The 16,365-nt window shown below is 38.3% G+C and overlaps 1 protein-coding gene across 1 annotated transcript in view; it reads left to right on the forward strand.

Moving 5' to 3' along the window:
* Nucleotides 1–16,365, forward strand: part of LOC114477615 (beta-1,4-galactosyltransferase 3-like) — a 60,529-nt gene that overhangs the window by 23,673 nt on the left and 20,491 nt on the right. The gene's annotated exons all lie outside the window — the stretch shown is intronic.

Raw genomic sequence — 16,365 nt, forward strand, 5'->3', positions numbered from 1 at the left:
TAAACACTTGAAAAACACACCAAACGTCAACACAATCCCTTTCTTTTTTTACTGTTAATGCTCTGATTGGGCACCACGCTGTCTAATATTGTAAATGCACAAAATGACAGAAAAACACAAAACATCAAAAAATTATATATAAAAAAACAACACATCTACAAAAATCACTAAAAAATATACAAAACGATGGTGACAAAATATTAAATGTTGAACATGTGACCCTCAGATTAGACAATCACGTGTTTATATTTCTGATGTATAACATGCAACCAACATATGTATATAATATAAACTTAGTGTATATAATAATAAATTAATGTATCAATATTTTAGGTATCAATCAAATAACACAGGTACCATATATGAACCATATGAACAATATTTATTTAAACAATGTTTGTATATAAAGGGTAGGGGTTGTTTGGTCAGGAGAGGCTGAACATTACCTCTCATGAAGGAAAAAAAACTGATGATAAAATACACGGTTCCCACCAGGAATTTTTCACAGCATAGGGGATCGTGTGCCACGCAAACGAGCGCCTCTGGCACGGATATTTTTAAAAATTCTCTGAGGGCCAAATTTAGTGAAGTAAAGCTAAAGGTCTTTTTTCAATCTTTGTTCCAGCCTTGCTTAAAAGCTCAAAGTTACTCATGTTTGATATAGGTCCTCCACTAATAAATACTCACACACACTGAAAAGACATTTTATACAAAAGACTGATTCCAATACGCACTTTTCAGATTTAAATGAGGAACCTGCAGTAATATTGGAACACACACAGGACATGTGCATGCACAGGTCCTCAGGACACGCTGGCCTTGTAATCAGAGGGTTCCTGGTTCAATCCTCACCTGGGCCATCACTGTGAGATGTTGAGCATGTCCCTTAACCCCGAACTGCTCCCCAGGCGCCGCAAAATGGCTGCCGACTGCTCCTCAGAGATGGGTTAAAAGGACAAATTTCAATATATGTGTAACAACATATACATGACCAATAAAGGCTTAAAGCCCAATTAAATTTTAATTGATCCCTGAGGGGAATATGGTGACATTAATGCTGTTCTCATACATCTTTATGACATGAATAATTAAAAAAAAGTAGAAAAATTAATGTCAGTATAACTTATATCTACCTTGTAATTGTATCTTACTTTATTTTTGTTTAATTGTGGGTTTTTTTTATATTACTATTTATTTTGTTCTGACATGAGTTAAAAACTAATATTTTCTGAAAAAGTTGATTCATATTTCTAAAAAAAACTGAATTTTAAAAAATTAATAATGGAAAGACGGAACTTGGAAATAAATAAAACACATGCATTTAAATGTATAAACTATTTTTAAAAATAAAATAAATCTAATCACAATCACAATGTCTGTCAGAAATATTGCTATTAGGTTGTTAAAATCGTGCAGCCCAAGTTAATAGTACACATTCAGAGCCATAAATGCAATGGGACTAAAAATTTAATTATCTGTAATTTTGTGTTTTTGGAGCCTTTTTGTATATTTTTATGCATTTCTGTTGTCATTTTGTGTACTATTTGTGTAAATGTTTAGTTTTCAGTTTTATTTTACTAATTTAGTATATTTTTTATGTGTGTATGTATGTGTGTGCGTGTGCGTGCGTGCGTTATCTATCACACACGCGCATGCACGTCTTGCACATAATCCGTCGCAGGTTGTTAAGAGAGACAAGGTAACTACAGTACGCCAGTTAAGTCAACTATTCATCAGCATGTATGTCTATGCATCAAATAATAAGGTAATAGCAATAATAATAATACAATGAGAATACCAGTAACTATAAGATAAAAGAATAATACAAAAGAAAGAATAATATAAGAATAGCAATAACAATAATACGGTAGTGGTACGATTAGAGAGACTCACTAATGGCTGATGGTTTCAAATGATCTATTCAGAGAGCTCCCGTGTCTCGGTCTAAACTATCTTCTTTTCTATCACTCGTGTGTTTGCAGTCCGTGTCTGCTTGGCTGTGTGCGCAGCGATTGGCTCTGGCCGCACACGTGACTCTTGCTCGGGTGAGGTGCTGTGTAGTGAAATAGATATAAATGGTGCGCTAGCGCCCCCTCACACCCTGAGGTCAAAAGCTGAATTGGTTTCATTTCGGGGCCGTCCAGAAGTGAAATAAAATTAAAATAAACTTTTTGAAATGACCAAATTACTCCAAAATAACAGATACTTACACTTGGGGTATTTGGAACCTGTTGACTAAGTTTCAGGTCGAACTCACACCGCGTCTGGGAGATATTTGCTCCACACACACATGCACACATGCACACAGACGTTCCTTGCTTTTATAGCTAAATGAAGCAGGGTTGGGGTCAATTACATATTTCAGTTGTAATTAAGTTTTCAATTACCCATGTTCAATTACAATTCAATTATGATTTTAGTGACCAGCATTTTTTCCAATTACAATTAAATTACAATTATTTTTCACTCTCAGAAATTAAATTACAATTACATTCTCAATTACTCCATTTCAATTACAAATAATTACAATTACTGAGCCTGAAATAAATAACCTAATAAAAGTTAACCTTCCTCTTGTGTTAGGTGTCTGTAAGCATCTATTATGATAGCGGGTCTTAAATCAGCTGTAAAATAGACTTAAAACAAATATCTATATATGTCTATTGATGACCTTGTTAGGCTTCCTAATCAATGAAAATATAGGTTTTAATATTTTTGGCATGGAAATCTGAGTTTTGTTGAACTGTAATTTTTTGGCAATTACAATTACAAAGTCAATTGACCTTTCGCAAAGACCCACCCCCCTTCCTTAGTTACTTTTTGGATGTCTGTCAGGTTCCTGAGTTGGTCTCGTCTGTAATGGCTGGGAGAAGTCTACTGGTGCATGTTAGTGACTCTTTTTAGGGTTACCCCGATACAATTTTTTCACTTCCGATATGATACCGATATCGCAGCCTTGCGTATCGGCCGATACCGATATTGGTCCTATACGATATCAGTAGGAACCATACATACTTTTATTGCTTATTTTGTAGTGTGGAATGTTAGAAAATGCTTGCTCAAGTGATGTTATAGTCAGCAATAGTCAGCAACAGTAGGTGTGAGAAAAACTGATCCATTTATTATTAACCAATTGGTTACATACAGACCCATTCCAAAAAATTAGAATATCATGGACAAGTGGGTTAATTTTCATAATTCCATTCAAAGAATTAAACTGTCATAGATTATAGATTCAGGGCCCACAATTGAAACGATTTCAAGTATTTGTTTGTTTTTACATAATTTGGACTTCCAGCTCATTAAACCCACAAAACCAGGAAACCATTTATCTTTCAGTTTTTGCAGAAAAAAGAGGAGAAGAAGGTCTGGACTGTTCTTTCCGAAGAAAGTAAAGTGTGTCTTTCATTTGGGAATCAAGGTCCAAGGGTTTGGAGGAAGACGGGTGAGGAACAGAACCCAAGCTCCTTGAGGTCCAGTGTGAAATATCCAGTCAGTCATGATTTAGGCTGCAATGTTCTATTCTGTTCCTCACCCGTCTTCCTCCAACTTTATCTTGGTGCATTAGTAAAAATATGAATATTTACATTAATTATTAAACCTCATTAACGCTACATTAATCATATACATTTTATTTAACGTGACCTGAGCAGAACAAAATTGCAATGACTTTAGTCAATTCAAAGCACAGGGCTGGCTGTGTAAATAAAGTGGCAACAGACACATTGTAAACTCAAGACTTTGTCATTCCTTTGAGTCTCACAAAGGTTTTGTGCTAATGTTCTAGTGGCTGCACAACAAATCTAACTGTATGAAAAGAGACAACCATAAAAATAAATAAATAATTGTAAACAAAAGCAAACATCCAGAAATTACTTTACTTAAAACTACTTTTAAATTCCTGTGAACAGTAAACTTCAAGAAAACTTCATTTTTCACTTTTTTTTTTGGCTCATTCTCACCACTAGTACAGTGCCTGTCGGAAGTATGTATTCATATAGTGGGAGGAGCTTAAGTACAGTTGTCAATTATGGCCAAATGAGTATGTGTTTGAAGGTTGGATGTACAAAGAGGTGTACATACTCTGTACTCTGTGTTATAAAGGTGCATATTTGTGGGTGCAAAGTAAAATAGTGTGTGCGATTTCCCTAGTTTAATTCTATGGGACATGCACATGATTAATGTGTTTGTTTGTTTTACTATTTTTAATATTTTTTTTGTGTTTGTGTATTTTTCTGTAATGTTTGTTTTTTGGAGTCATTGTGTATTTTTGTATCTTTCTGATGTATTTTTGTGCGTTTTTGTATAATTATTGTTTTTTGTTGCCATAATTTTAAATAACCATGAAACATTAACTTAAATAACTTTTAGCAGTACAAAAACGTGGTCATCATTTGCTGCTAGAACGCAGGAAACGACTACGATTTCAATTGGCCATGAAGGCAACATGTTTATGTGCAGCTTTCTCTGCCAAGCTGCGGTGGGTGCCCTCCTCACCCCCTCCCCCTAGCAGCCCGAGGCACCGCGTTACTAATCTACAGGCAGCATGGCGTATTAAAAGGTTTGAATCAAGGGTTTTATGAATCAATATTAGGCTATACAATGGAGAATCGATTCAAATCGATTTATCGATTTTTTTATTTATTTTTTTAAACCCAGCCTTATCTCGTCTCTTTTTTTTTTGTGTGAGCTATTCAAAATTGTATTTGTGACCTGTGGGGGCAGTAATGCGCCTTTGCTACATCTAGCCTGCCAGAATCTAAAGCAGGAGAAGGAAAAGAAGAAGAGGAGGAGGAGTACATTTTCCTTCTTGTTTCAATTTGTGGAAGAAGAAGTTTAACAGTTAAAAAAAAACAAAAAAAAAAACGTGTAGTTGCAGTATGTTGTTAATGACGTACTTGGTCAGGCTCTGTTTGCACTATATGCACTCTGTATTGACAGAGCAGAACTTTGATTTGGTTTTGCACATGATATTGTTTGCAATTGAAAAAAAAAAGAAATATTTTTATTTATTTCATTTTAACTTTGATATGTTTAGTTTCAATTTGTGGAGGAAGAAGTTTATTAAAAGCTCATGCTTACATCATGCATGTAAAATGTGGTAATAAAACATTCCAAAATGTATGTGCTACTTGGTTAGATATCAGTCTGATCGAGTCATATTTTGTCATTGTAGTTTTCTTAAAATCTTCGTTTTCATGAACCCAACATTGTCTCGTCTCATGAGCTGAGTGTGTCGTCACGCCCCTAATTGATAGTAAGATAGTAAAATGGTAGTTGCTAATAACTATACTCAAGTCATACTCGTCGTCGCGCCACCCTTTTTCATAAGAGGTACTGTATGTAAATGTATAGTTATTTCACCTTATTTAATCAAAATAAAATAAAATCAAGCTTCATTGTTGAACACACATTAGTGCAGACAAGATGAGCTATTGTTAAAAACATAGACATCTCCCATGCTACACATACACGCATACTGACACACACATCCCTGAGATGATTTTATAATTTTATAGTCCATTGTTGATGCCGATGATCCTGACTTGGACAAGTCATGAGCACACTGCTTCACCATTGTGCCTGTTCTAAGCATGTCGAACCCTGTTTACATAGTAACGGTTGCTTGGAAGTATGATTGGACAATGACTATTTGTGGGCGGGGTTTTGCGTCAAGGTCAATTGTCTAAACTCAATTACAATTACATTACCATTACGACAGCAACACATTTTCAAATTTACAATTACATTTATAATTATGCCATAATTGTAATTAATTACCAATTACACAATTGTAAATTTAATTGACCCTAACCCGGGAATGAATTATATCAATAAATGCATAAAGATAAAAGTTAAAACATTCAAATCTAATAATTTTTACCTGACGCTCGATGTTCGTTTGGCTACAATGCTACATTAATAATTTCAAAATAAAAGCCCTTATTGTAAATGAAGTGTTTTCTATTAGCTCCTGCTGTGATTACACTAAACAGAGACTCACTGTTTCTTCTCAGCTGTTGTTGCTGCTCTGGATGTGGGTTTGTGAAAGGTGTAGATCATTGTGTGACGACGCACATCCGTGTTTTTCCACAGCTGGATTGTTTCCCACTGTGTTTGTTTGTTTATGTCCCAGAGGGTAAAAGGCACACCTGCTTTATATCTGTTGGTTACACAAGAGATCATCATTAACACAGCCTGTTGATGGTTCTTACAAAGCTTTGTTTTCTCCTCCTGAAACTCAATCACAAACATGTAAACTTAGGAAACACACAAAAGGAATGTTTCTCTGACCATTATCAGTGTGTTCATCTGATGTTTGACTTAGAAGTCAATCATTAGTTAAAATAAACAGTGTACATAATCTGGTTGTTTTTCTGTTGTTTTCCCACTTCCCAACTAAAGACGACAAACTTCAGATTGTCATGTCTTCTAAGACATGGTTCTCAACCTTGGGGTCAGGACCCCATTTTGGGTCGCAAGACACTGGAAGTTGGTCCCCAGATGCTTTTAAAAAATGAAGGATATTTTTTTGCTTATTTTTACTTTTTCTCTGCAACTACACCAAACTTGCCATATTTTAACCTATTTTCATCACTTTTTCTTACCATATTTTGGCTCCTTTTAATGCATTTTTGCTACATTTCTCCCATGTCTGTCGCTTCTCCTTAAAATTTCAAACCCTTTTCTGTACATTTTTTTACTTTAAAGACATTTTATACACTTTTAAACCCTTTATACCATTTTTCAACCTAATGTCACATAAATTGACCCATTATTGTCATTTTTAACCTCTTTTAATGATATTACATGCTTATTTTTATGCCAATTTAACCACATTCTCAATTTGTCATGCCCATTATTTGCCAGTTTAAACTAACCGCCTCCTCCCGTTTCTGCCACTTTAAAGCCAATATTGTCACTTTGAACCCTTTTTGCCTCTTTCTGTATATTTTCGCCCACTCTAATTTTGAACTTTTAAACTATGTCTGTGGTTTGTAAAATCCCATTTCACCACATTTTCCACCTTCTTTGGTCACTTTTAACTAGTGTTGGGAACGTTACTTTAAAAACGTAATTAGTTATAGACTCCTTTTGTTTAACATTTATTTGCTTCCTTTAGGACACGTTTTACAGAACTGTATGGTTGATTATCAGAGCTATGCAGATGATACACAACTATATCTATCACTGAACCCAGATGGCTATGGTCCTATTGAGGTGTTGTGTGACTGCTTAGAAAAAGTAAACTGCTCTATGAGTGAAAACTTCCTTCAACTAAACAATGACAAAATAGAGGTGATTGTCTTTGGTAACAAGGAAAAGAGGACTGCTGTCAGCAATTATCTTGAGTCTCGAACTTAAAAAGCTAAAGACCAAGTCAAAAACTTTGGTGTTCTGATTGACTCAGATCTGACGTTTAGCAGTCAGATCAAATCTATCACTAAAACATCTTCTACCACCTAAAGAACATCTCCAGAGTGAAAGGTTTAATAACTCAGAAAGATCAGGAGAAACTGGTCCATGCTTTTATATCCAGCAGACTGGCCTGTTGTAATGGTCTTCTGACAGGAATCCCCCAAAAGATCATCAAACATCTACAGCTGGTTCAGAACGCTGCAGCTCAGGTCTGAACCAGAACAAAGAGATCAGAACACATTAGTCCAGTTTTAAAATCTTTACACTGGCTCCCAGTCAGCCTCAGAATAGACTTTAAAGTTCTGCTGCTGGTTATAAATCTGTGAATGGGTTTGGTCCAGAATACATCAGTGACATGTTAGTCAGGTATGAACCCAGCAGGTCTCTCAGATCTATGGACACAGGTCAGATAGTGGAGCCCAGAGCTCACAGTAAACATGGTGATGCTGCGTTTAGTTGTTATGCTGCAAAGAAGTGGAACAAACTGCAGCGGCGCTGAAGTCAGCATCACATGTAAACATTTTTAAATCAAAGTTACTCTTTTTTTTCTACTGATGATTGGGAGATATTTGGTCATGTTGTTGATATAATGTGTTTGTTGATGATTTGAATTGATTTTACTGATGATTTTTAATGTTCTTATTGATTTTAAGCTGTTGGAATATTTTATCATATAAAGCATATTGAGTTGCCTTGTGTAGGAAATGCGCTATACAAATAAATTACTGAATTACTCTATAATTAAAGTAACTCATTACCAAGCAAAGTAACTATTTGCGTTACTGTTAACAAAAAAAAGTTGCTCTCTGTCAAATAATTCAGATGTTTTAGATGCGTGTGTCGTGAGGTGCTTCATTAAATTTGAGTTGCTTACAATGGATGTCAACAAAGTCTTCTCACCTGTATATAATGTACACTTCACATGCACGTTCTTGCCTTTGACCACAATTAATTTTAAGTAGTGTTTGTATCGCCACCTTAAAAATGCCAACTTTTCATCGGACTGCTCCATGCTCGCCTTCATCGCGCGTGTGCGCAAGCCAGGGATGCTTACAGTTTATTCAATCAATACATGTATCGCACTGCATTTAATGTTCAGTAACGATAACAGCATTGTAACAGCGTAAAAAGTAATTAGTTAGATTACCCTGTTACTGAAAAAAAAACGCTGTTACATAACGCCGTTATTTTAAACGCCATTATTCCAAACACTGCTCATTACCAAGGAAAGTAACTATTTGCGTTACTGTTTAAAAAAAAAAAAAAAAAGTTGTTCCATGTAAAAGAATTCAGATTTTTTGTGTCGTTGTGAGGTGTTTCATTAAACTCGATAATATTGTATTGTGACGCAAGTATCGTGATAAGTATCGTATTGCAACATTCTTGCCAATACTACACCCTAGTAATTTCCTATCTATACACTGGGACCTATATCAGCATGAGTAACTAACTAGTACAGTGCCCATCGGAAGTACAGTATGTATTCATATAGTGGTAGCTTCAGTAGAGTTCTCAATTATGGCCAAATGAGTATGTATACAAAGTTGATTATTTCAAAACAATATGGCCACGTCAACGTAATTCTAACTTGATTTCCTGTGAGTGATTATTTTATTGCCACGTATTTACAAAGTGTCGCTGATCACAAGCAGAGAGTGAGTTTCAGACCTGGTGTAATTCCTGTCACATCTCTTTAACCTACTGTATGTAAACCACAGATACAAAGAAGTGACACCTTTACTTTAACCTGAGCCGACTCTGTTTCTCATGTGTTTATAACTTGCCTAACACAGAACACACCATCAGATCAACATTAGGGAGCTATCATTAGTGTCCAGTTTTGATTATTTGACAAAATATGACCATTATATAACATTTCTACAAATAATCTTTGCCATTTCATGTAAAACTAGTACAGTGCCCGTCAAAAGTATGTATTCATATAGTGGGAACTTAAGTAGAGTTGTCAATTATGGCCAAATGAGTATGTCATTGAAGGTTGGATGTACAAAGAGGTGTACATACTCTGTAGTGTTATAAAGGGGTTTATTTGCGGGTGCAAAGTGAAATAGTGTGTGTGATTTCCCTGGTTTAATTCTATGAGACGTGCATGATAAATGTGTTTCTGTTTTTTTTTTTTGTTTGGTGTATTTTTCTGTAATGTATGTTTTTCAGGGTCATGTGTATTTTTGTTTTTTTTCTGTTGTCTTTTTGTGCATTTTTTGCATAATTGTTTTTTGTTGCCATTGCAGTGATTCTGGAGCCTTTTTGTATATTTTTGTGCATTTCTGTTGTTGTTTTGTGCATTTTTTGTATAAATTGTGTGTGCGCGTGGGCGTGTGACTCGGACTCCATCTCCTCTGTGGGTTCTCACACACATTATTTAAGGTAATATTGTTTTCAATTTGGCCCTGTATGCGGTTTCATTTTTTTTTTTTTTTAAAGTACCGGTTAAAGTAGGCACGCACGCAGAACTTTCTCGCTTTTATTCGTCAATAACAACATTCATTATCACCTTTTCCAACCAGTAGCTTTAAAATAAGAATATTTCATTATATAAATGTCAACTTGTCCCACCCTGACACTTTGTGTCTATTTGCTCCTATTATTTGGCTGGAGCCAAGTGTTCAGTGTTTGTTTCCCTGAGCCGTGTTGGTCCACTGGTGATCTGTGTGAACACACGTGTCATCCTGCCTTTGTCCGACTGGTTTTAATATCACTGCAGGCGCTTTTAGCGTTTTTGACCTTTAGAAACAAATGGGGGACACTGGAAACCCTGATCCTCCCTGTGGTTTGGAGATGGTAATAACATGTGTCAGAGGAACCGAGCATCACATATTAAGAAGGTTAAGATGAGGTTCACCTGAAGAATCTCCTCATTCATTACAAACAAACTCAAATGTCTCACAGCAGGCGTGAAAAGACTCCATAGCGTTGCCTTTAGCTTTAAGAAAGAGAGATTTGTTTATGCATGTTTAATACTAAATGATATAACCCTTTATTGTTGATATGGATAATTTAATGTGTGTGGTCTTGGTCCCACTCTGTAGCTAAAATATGACAAAGCTAGCAGGCTAATCTGCAGTATCTACTAGATACTAGTTTACAGGATCGCTAGAGGAGCAACTGGTCCCCATCCACGTGATTGAAGTAGCTCCTCCTTCTGTAGTTACCATCAGCGCCTGAAGCCACGCCCATTGTCAACCACTTTGATGGGCTGGTCAGATCCAGCCTAATTCGACATCATTTAACACCGTGGTCAGAGGGGCCGTAGGTGCGGCTTCAATGTAGCTTACTACCACCAGTATGACTGATGTGACTGTTGTGAATTTATAATGGTTTCTGTATGCGCTTTGAGTTTCCTTAAAAAAAGCGGCATTTAAATCTAAGCCATCATTTTTATATCTCTATAAAAGCAAGGAATGTTCGTTTGTCTGTGTGTATCTCCCCTGTTCAACCTAAAACTTTTTTAAAGCTTGCACACATGCTGAGTGTTTGGTGATTACGTTTCAAAACACATTTTGTTTGAAATCAACACGACCGCACGCACACCAAGCCTTTTAGAGAGACTCAAGTACAGTGGGACAAAAAAGTATTTAGTCAGCCACCAATTGTGCAAGTACTCCCACTTAAAAATACGAGAGAGGCCTGTAATTTCTATCATAGGTAAAACCTCAACGATGAGAGACAAAATGAGAAAAAAAATCCAGAAAATCACATTGTAGGATTTTTAATGAATTAATTGGTAAATCCCTTGGTAAAATAAGTATTTGGTCAAACAAACAAGCAAGATTTCTGGCTCTCACAGACCTGTAACTTCTTCTTTAAGAGGCTAGTCTGTCCTCCACTCGTTACCTGTATTAATGGCACCTGTTTGAACTCGTTATCAGTATAAAATACACCTGTCCACAACCTCAAACAGTCACACTCCAAACTCCACTATGGCCAAGACCAAAGAGCTGTCAAAGGACACAGAAACAAAATTGTAGACCTGCACCAGGCTGGGAAGACTGAATCTGCAATAGGTAATCAGCTTGTGTGAAGATTTCAAACTGTGGGGGCAATTACCACTGATAATCTCCCTCGATCTGGGGCTCCACACAAGGTCTCACCCCGTGGGGTCAATGATCACAAGAACGGTGAGCAAAAATCCCAGAAGCATACGGGGGGACCTAGTGAATGACCTGCAGAGAGCTGGGACCAAAGTAACAAAGGCTACTGTCAGCAACACTACGCCGCCAGGGACTCAAATCCTGCAGTGCCAGTACATGTCCGGGCCTGTCTGAAGTTTGTTAGAGAGCATTTGAATGATCCAGAAGAGAATTTGGTGAATGTCATATGGTCAGATGAAACCAAAATGGAACTTTTTGGTAAAAACTCAACTCGTCGTGTTTGAAGGAGAAAGAACACCATACCTACTGTAAAGCATGGGGGTGGTAAGATTATGCTTTGGGGCTGTTTCTTTGCAAAGGGACCAGGACGATTGACGTAAAGGAAAGAATGAATGGAGCCATGTATCGTGAGGGGGCATTGAAGATGAAACGTGGCTGGGTCTTTCAGCACGACAATGATCCCAAACACACCGCCCGAGCAGCAAAGGAGTGGCTTCGTATGAAGCATTTCAAGGTCCTGGAGTGGCCTAGCCAGTCTCCAGATCTCAACCCCATAGAAAATCTTTGGAGGGAGTTGAAAGTTTGTGTTGCCCAGCGACAGCCCCAAAACGTCACTGCTCTAAAGGAGATCTGCATGGAGGAATGGCCCAAAATACCAGCAACAGTGTGTGAAAACCTTGTGAAGACTTACAGAAAACGTTTGACCTCTGTCATTGCCAACAAGGGTACATTACAAAGTATTGTGATGAACTTTTGTTATTGACCAAATACTTAATTTCCACCATAATTTGCAAATAAATTCATTTAAAACCTACTGTGTGATTTTCTGGATTTTTTTTCTCTCATTTTCGTCTCGCATAGTTGAGGTATACATATGATGAAAATTACAGGCCTCTCATCTTTTTAAGTGGAAGAACTGGCACAATTGGAATTGGTGGCTGACTAAATACTTTTTTGCTGCGCTATAGTTCCCAGAAGTTATTGGCGGCCAATTTGAATCCATTGATTCCGAGTGACATAGCTGGGATTTCAGGTAATTTGTCGTCAATAACTGCATTGATTTACGGATGGGACATGAGAGGGGGGAGGGGTATCATAGCTGGCTGTGTGTATGGCTACCGACTCTAGTGAAACAGCACGTAAGTGAGAAATTACACGGGCAGTTACAGTGTACGGTGGAAGCCGTTGGCAATGTTTCAGGTCGAACAGACATATTGTTATTGAAAAGCCGTACCAATATGGCACCGGTTCCGACGTTAATGGTAGCAACCACACTGAATAAGAACGAACATTTTGGTGCCCCCTGGTTGTAGATCGTGACGTCAGTGCCGCTACTCATCAGATTCAGCACACCCGTTGCTAATGACTGAGAGCGAGAGCATAAAAGACCACATGGAGTTTACTTAAAAGCCAAACAGTGCACCGTGTTTGATAACCTATGTGACCCTGAGCCAAGCACGTCAGCAACAGCAGCAGCCAGTGTCGACTTCCTCGGACAAATCGAAGTCAGTCCCGCTCCCAGCGCTGCCGGTGTGACGGACAGTGTGTATTTTGAGTCATTTTCATATTTTTGTTGTTTGTTGTGTGTGTGTTTGGGGGGGTGAGTCCATTCTAAATTTATGCGCACCAGTCCATCCACGTGTACCTGCCTAACTTTCACTAAACGTATCTATTTTCAGTAGTTGGATATAGTGGTTGGTGTGTTGTGAGTGAAGCTGCAGTAATCAGGTGACCTTCACTATGTAACACTGTCTACGTAACATGTAAACACTTAGATCTGACTCAGAGCGTAACACTACAGTCACTACCACCCTATGAACGGGTGTCGTGACACAGACTGTAACCGGACTAAATGGTGGTTCGTTATACATTCAACACTCACATACCTGCACGCATGTCACATAGACGGTGATCGATAGTGAAGCGCACCTGATCGACGTGTGTGTGAGACTCTCTACCTGGGACTCTAATCTCTTCTGTTGGTTCTCTCTCTCACACACACACACACACACACACACGCTCCGCGAAGAAATGTACAGCTCTCAACACAGCAAAAAGAGAAGTCCACAGGAGCTCTTGCACACACCGGAAGTGAGCTGTGTCGTGAAATAGATATAGATGGTGCGCTAACGCCCATTCACACTCTGAGTTCAAAAGCTGAATAGGTTTCACTTCTGTGCCATCCACAAGTGAAATAAAAAAAAAAAAAAAAAACATTTGGAAATGACCAATTTACTACAAAATAACAGATGCACACATTCATGGTATTTGGAAGCCGTTGACAAAGTTGCAGGTCGACCAGGCACCACGTCAGGGAGATATTTGCACTGCACACACACAAACACACACACAGACCATCCTTGAATTATAGTATAGACTAGTACAGTGCCCGTCGGAAGTATGCATTCATATGGGAGCTTAAGTAGAGTTAATTATGGCCAAATGAGTGTGTTTGAAGGTTGGATGTACAAAGAGGTGTACATACTCTGTACTCTGTAGTGTTATAAAGGGGTTTTTTGCTGGTCCAAAGTAAAATAGTGTGTGTGATTTCCCTGGTTTAATTCTATGGAACATGAACATAATAAATGACACTTTTATATTTTTTTGTTTGGTGTATTTTTGTGTAATTTTTTTTTTTTTTTTTTTTGAGTCATTATGTGTATTTGTGTATCTTTGTTGTGTTTTTGTGCTTTTTTTGTATAATTATAGTTTTTTGTTGCCATTGTAGTGTGATTCTGGAGTCATTTTGTATATTTTTGTGCATTTATGTTGTCATTTTGTGTAATTTTTGTATAAATATTTAGTTTTGTGTATTTCGTGTATTTGTGTGTATTTTGTGTATTTCACGTCATTTTCATATTTTTGTTGTATATTTCTATAATGTATGTTTTTTGTACAATTGTTTTTGGTTGCCATTGTGTGATTCTGGAGTCATTTCGTGTACTTTTTGTATAAATATTGTTTAATTTTTTTTTATTTTACTCATTTAGTATGTTTTTATTACAAATACATAAATACCTTGTGTGAGTGTTCCGTGAAATACTTGAGACGCTGATAACCAATCTCCATAGCCATTGTAGCGCCAATCTGAAAAACAACAAAACTGCGCAAAACAAAACGTAAAGCTCCAAACTATATGAGTATTATCTACAATTCGGCTGTCTTTTTTTAAAAAGAAAAATAATTTTTTACCTTTGAACCGAGTGGTCAGAGCTTAGCTTCAATGCACGGCACCACAGAGAATCTGCAGTTTTCCAAATGGAGAATTGAACAGGTTGCGTTCAATACCGACTACAGTGAAGCAGCGCATTCGTGAGCAATTACACGGACAGTTATATGGTTTAAACAATGGGAAACTTGTCTGCAAAAGACTCACCAGTGGCTGACGGTTTCTAATGATCTATTCAGAGAGCTCTGTGTTTGAGATGCTAACGATAGCATGGAACAGGAGGAAGTGGAGTCTGTCATGGCTCACACACACGCACATCAGTGACTAACATCTGGCCCAATAAGTGAGACTTAAGAGCTTTGCTAGTTTATCAGTGCGAGCACAGATGCTCAGACGCCCCTCCCCCCTCTCCGGTTTTAACTATGTTTCTCTCTCTCACTCGTGTGTTTACAGTCCGTGTCTGCTTTGCTGTGTGCAGCGATTGGCTCTGGCTGCACATGTGACTCTTGCTCGAGTGAGGAGCTGTGCAGTTAAATAGACATAGATGGTGCGCTTGCGCCCCGTCACACACTCATGTCCAAAGCTGAATGGGTTTCAATTGCCGCACCGTCCAGAAGTGAATTGAAATTAAAATAAACATTTGGAAATGACCAAATTACTCCAAAATAACAGATACACACACTTGGGGTATTTGGAAGCCGTTGACTATATTTCAGGTTGAACTCACACCGCATCGGGAAGATATTTGCTACACACACACACACACACACACACACACACACACACACACACACACACACACACACACACACACACACACACACACAGACATGAAATTATAGTATAGATGAATTTATTTTATTGCATAATTGTGACCATCACTAGCCCTCCCTAAGGAGGGGTAAGAAATGCTTTATTAAAGGGAGGATGTAAAAAGAGGGAGCAGTGTAACACCTAGGTGAGGGGGGTGACAGGGAGGAGAGACTCAAGGTGAAAAATGGAAAGGGTTGGGGAAGAGTTGATTACTTTAAAGTGAGTGTGAAATGTGAAGTTGTAGTTGTGTATATTGTGTTTATTGTGTTGTGTACTCAAGCCAGTCTGGTGACAAGTGTAAAGCTTAGGTATAATGGTGGTGGCTGTGGACAGAGGGAAGGAGTGAATGGTAATACCTAAAAGTATTTGGGATCAACGTGTATAAGGTTAAGCACAGTACGAGTTTTATTCCACAGCCCAAGGCATGCCAGTGCATCGTAGACCAATGTATGTGCAAAAACTGCTATTACAAACCCAAGCGCTGCACCGGAACCGAAGATGCAGCCAGGCCAACAGAAAGAGCGGGGGCCAATTAGTCCCAGGCCAACCCCCCAGACGCCCCCAAGATCCCAAGCCGAGAGGCAGCCACCGCCCCAAGAAAGCTCTAAGGGGCCGAGGACCCAGCGCACCCTGCCGCCAACACCCCCACCCCCGCACTCAACCCCTCGAGGTTGGGGCCCAGAACGACCCCCGCCCGAGACCCTAGCAGGGGAGTCTAGGCTTACGCCCAGCAGATGGTCGAAGCCGTGCCGAATGGGCAGCCGGCGGGCCCAGAGCCAGCAGGGAATGGACCCCAGGCCAGAAGGACCTGAAATAGAAACAGCACAGGGATCAAACCCGCGCAGGGACAAC

The sequence above is a fragment of the Gouania willdenowi genome, chromosome 16 (genome assembly GCF_900634775.1).
Source record: "Gouania willdenowi chromosome 16, fGouWil2.1, whole genome shotgun sequence".
Lineage (NCBI taxonomy): Eukaryota > Metazoa > Chordata > Actinopteri > Blenniiformes > Gobiesocidae > Gouania > Gouania willdenowi.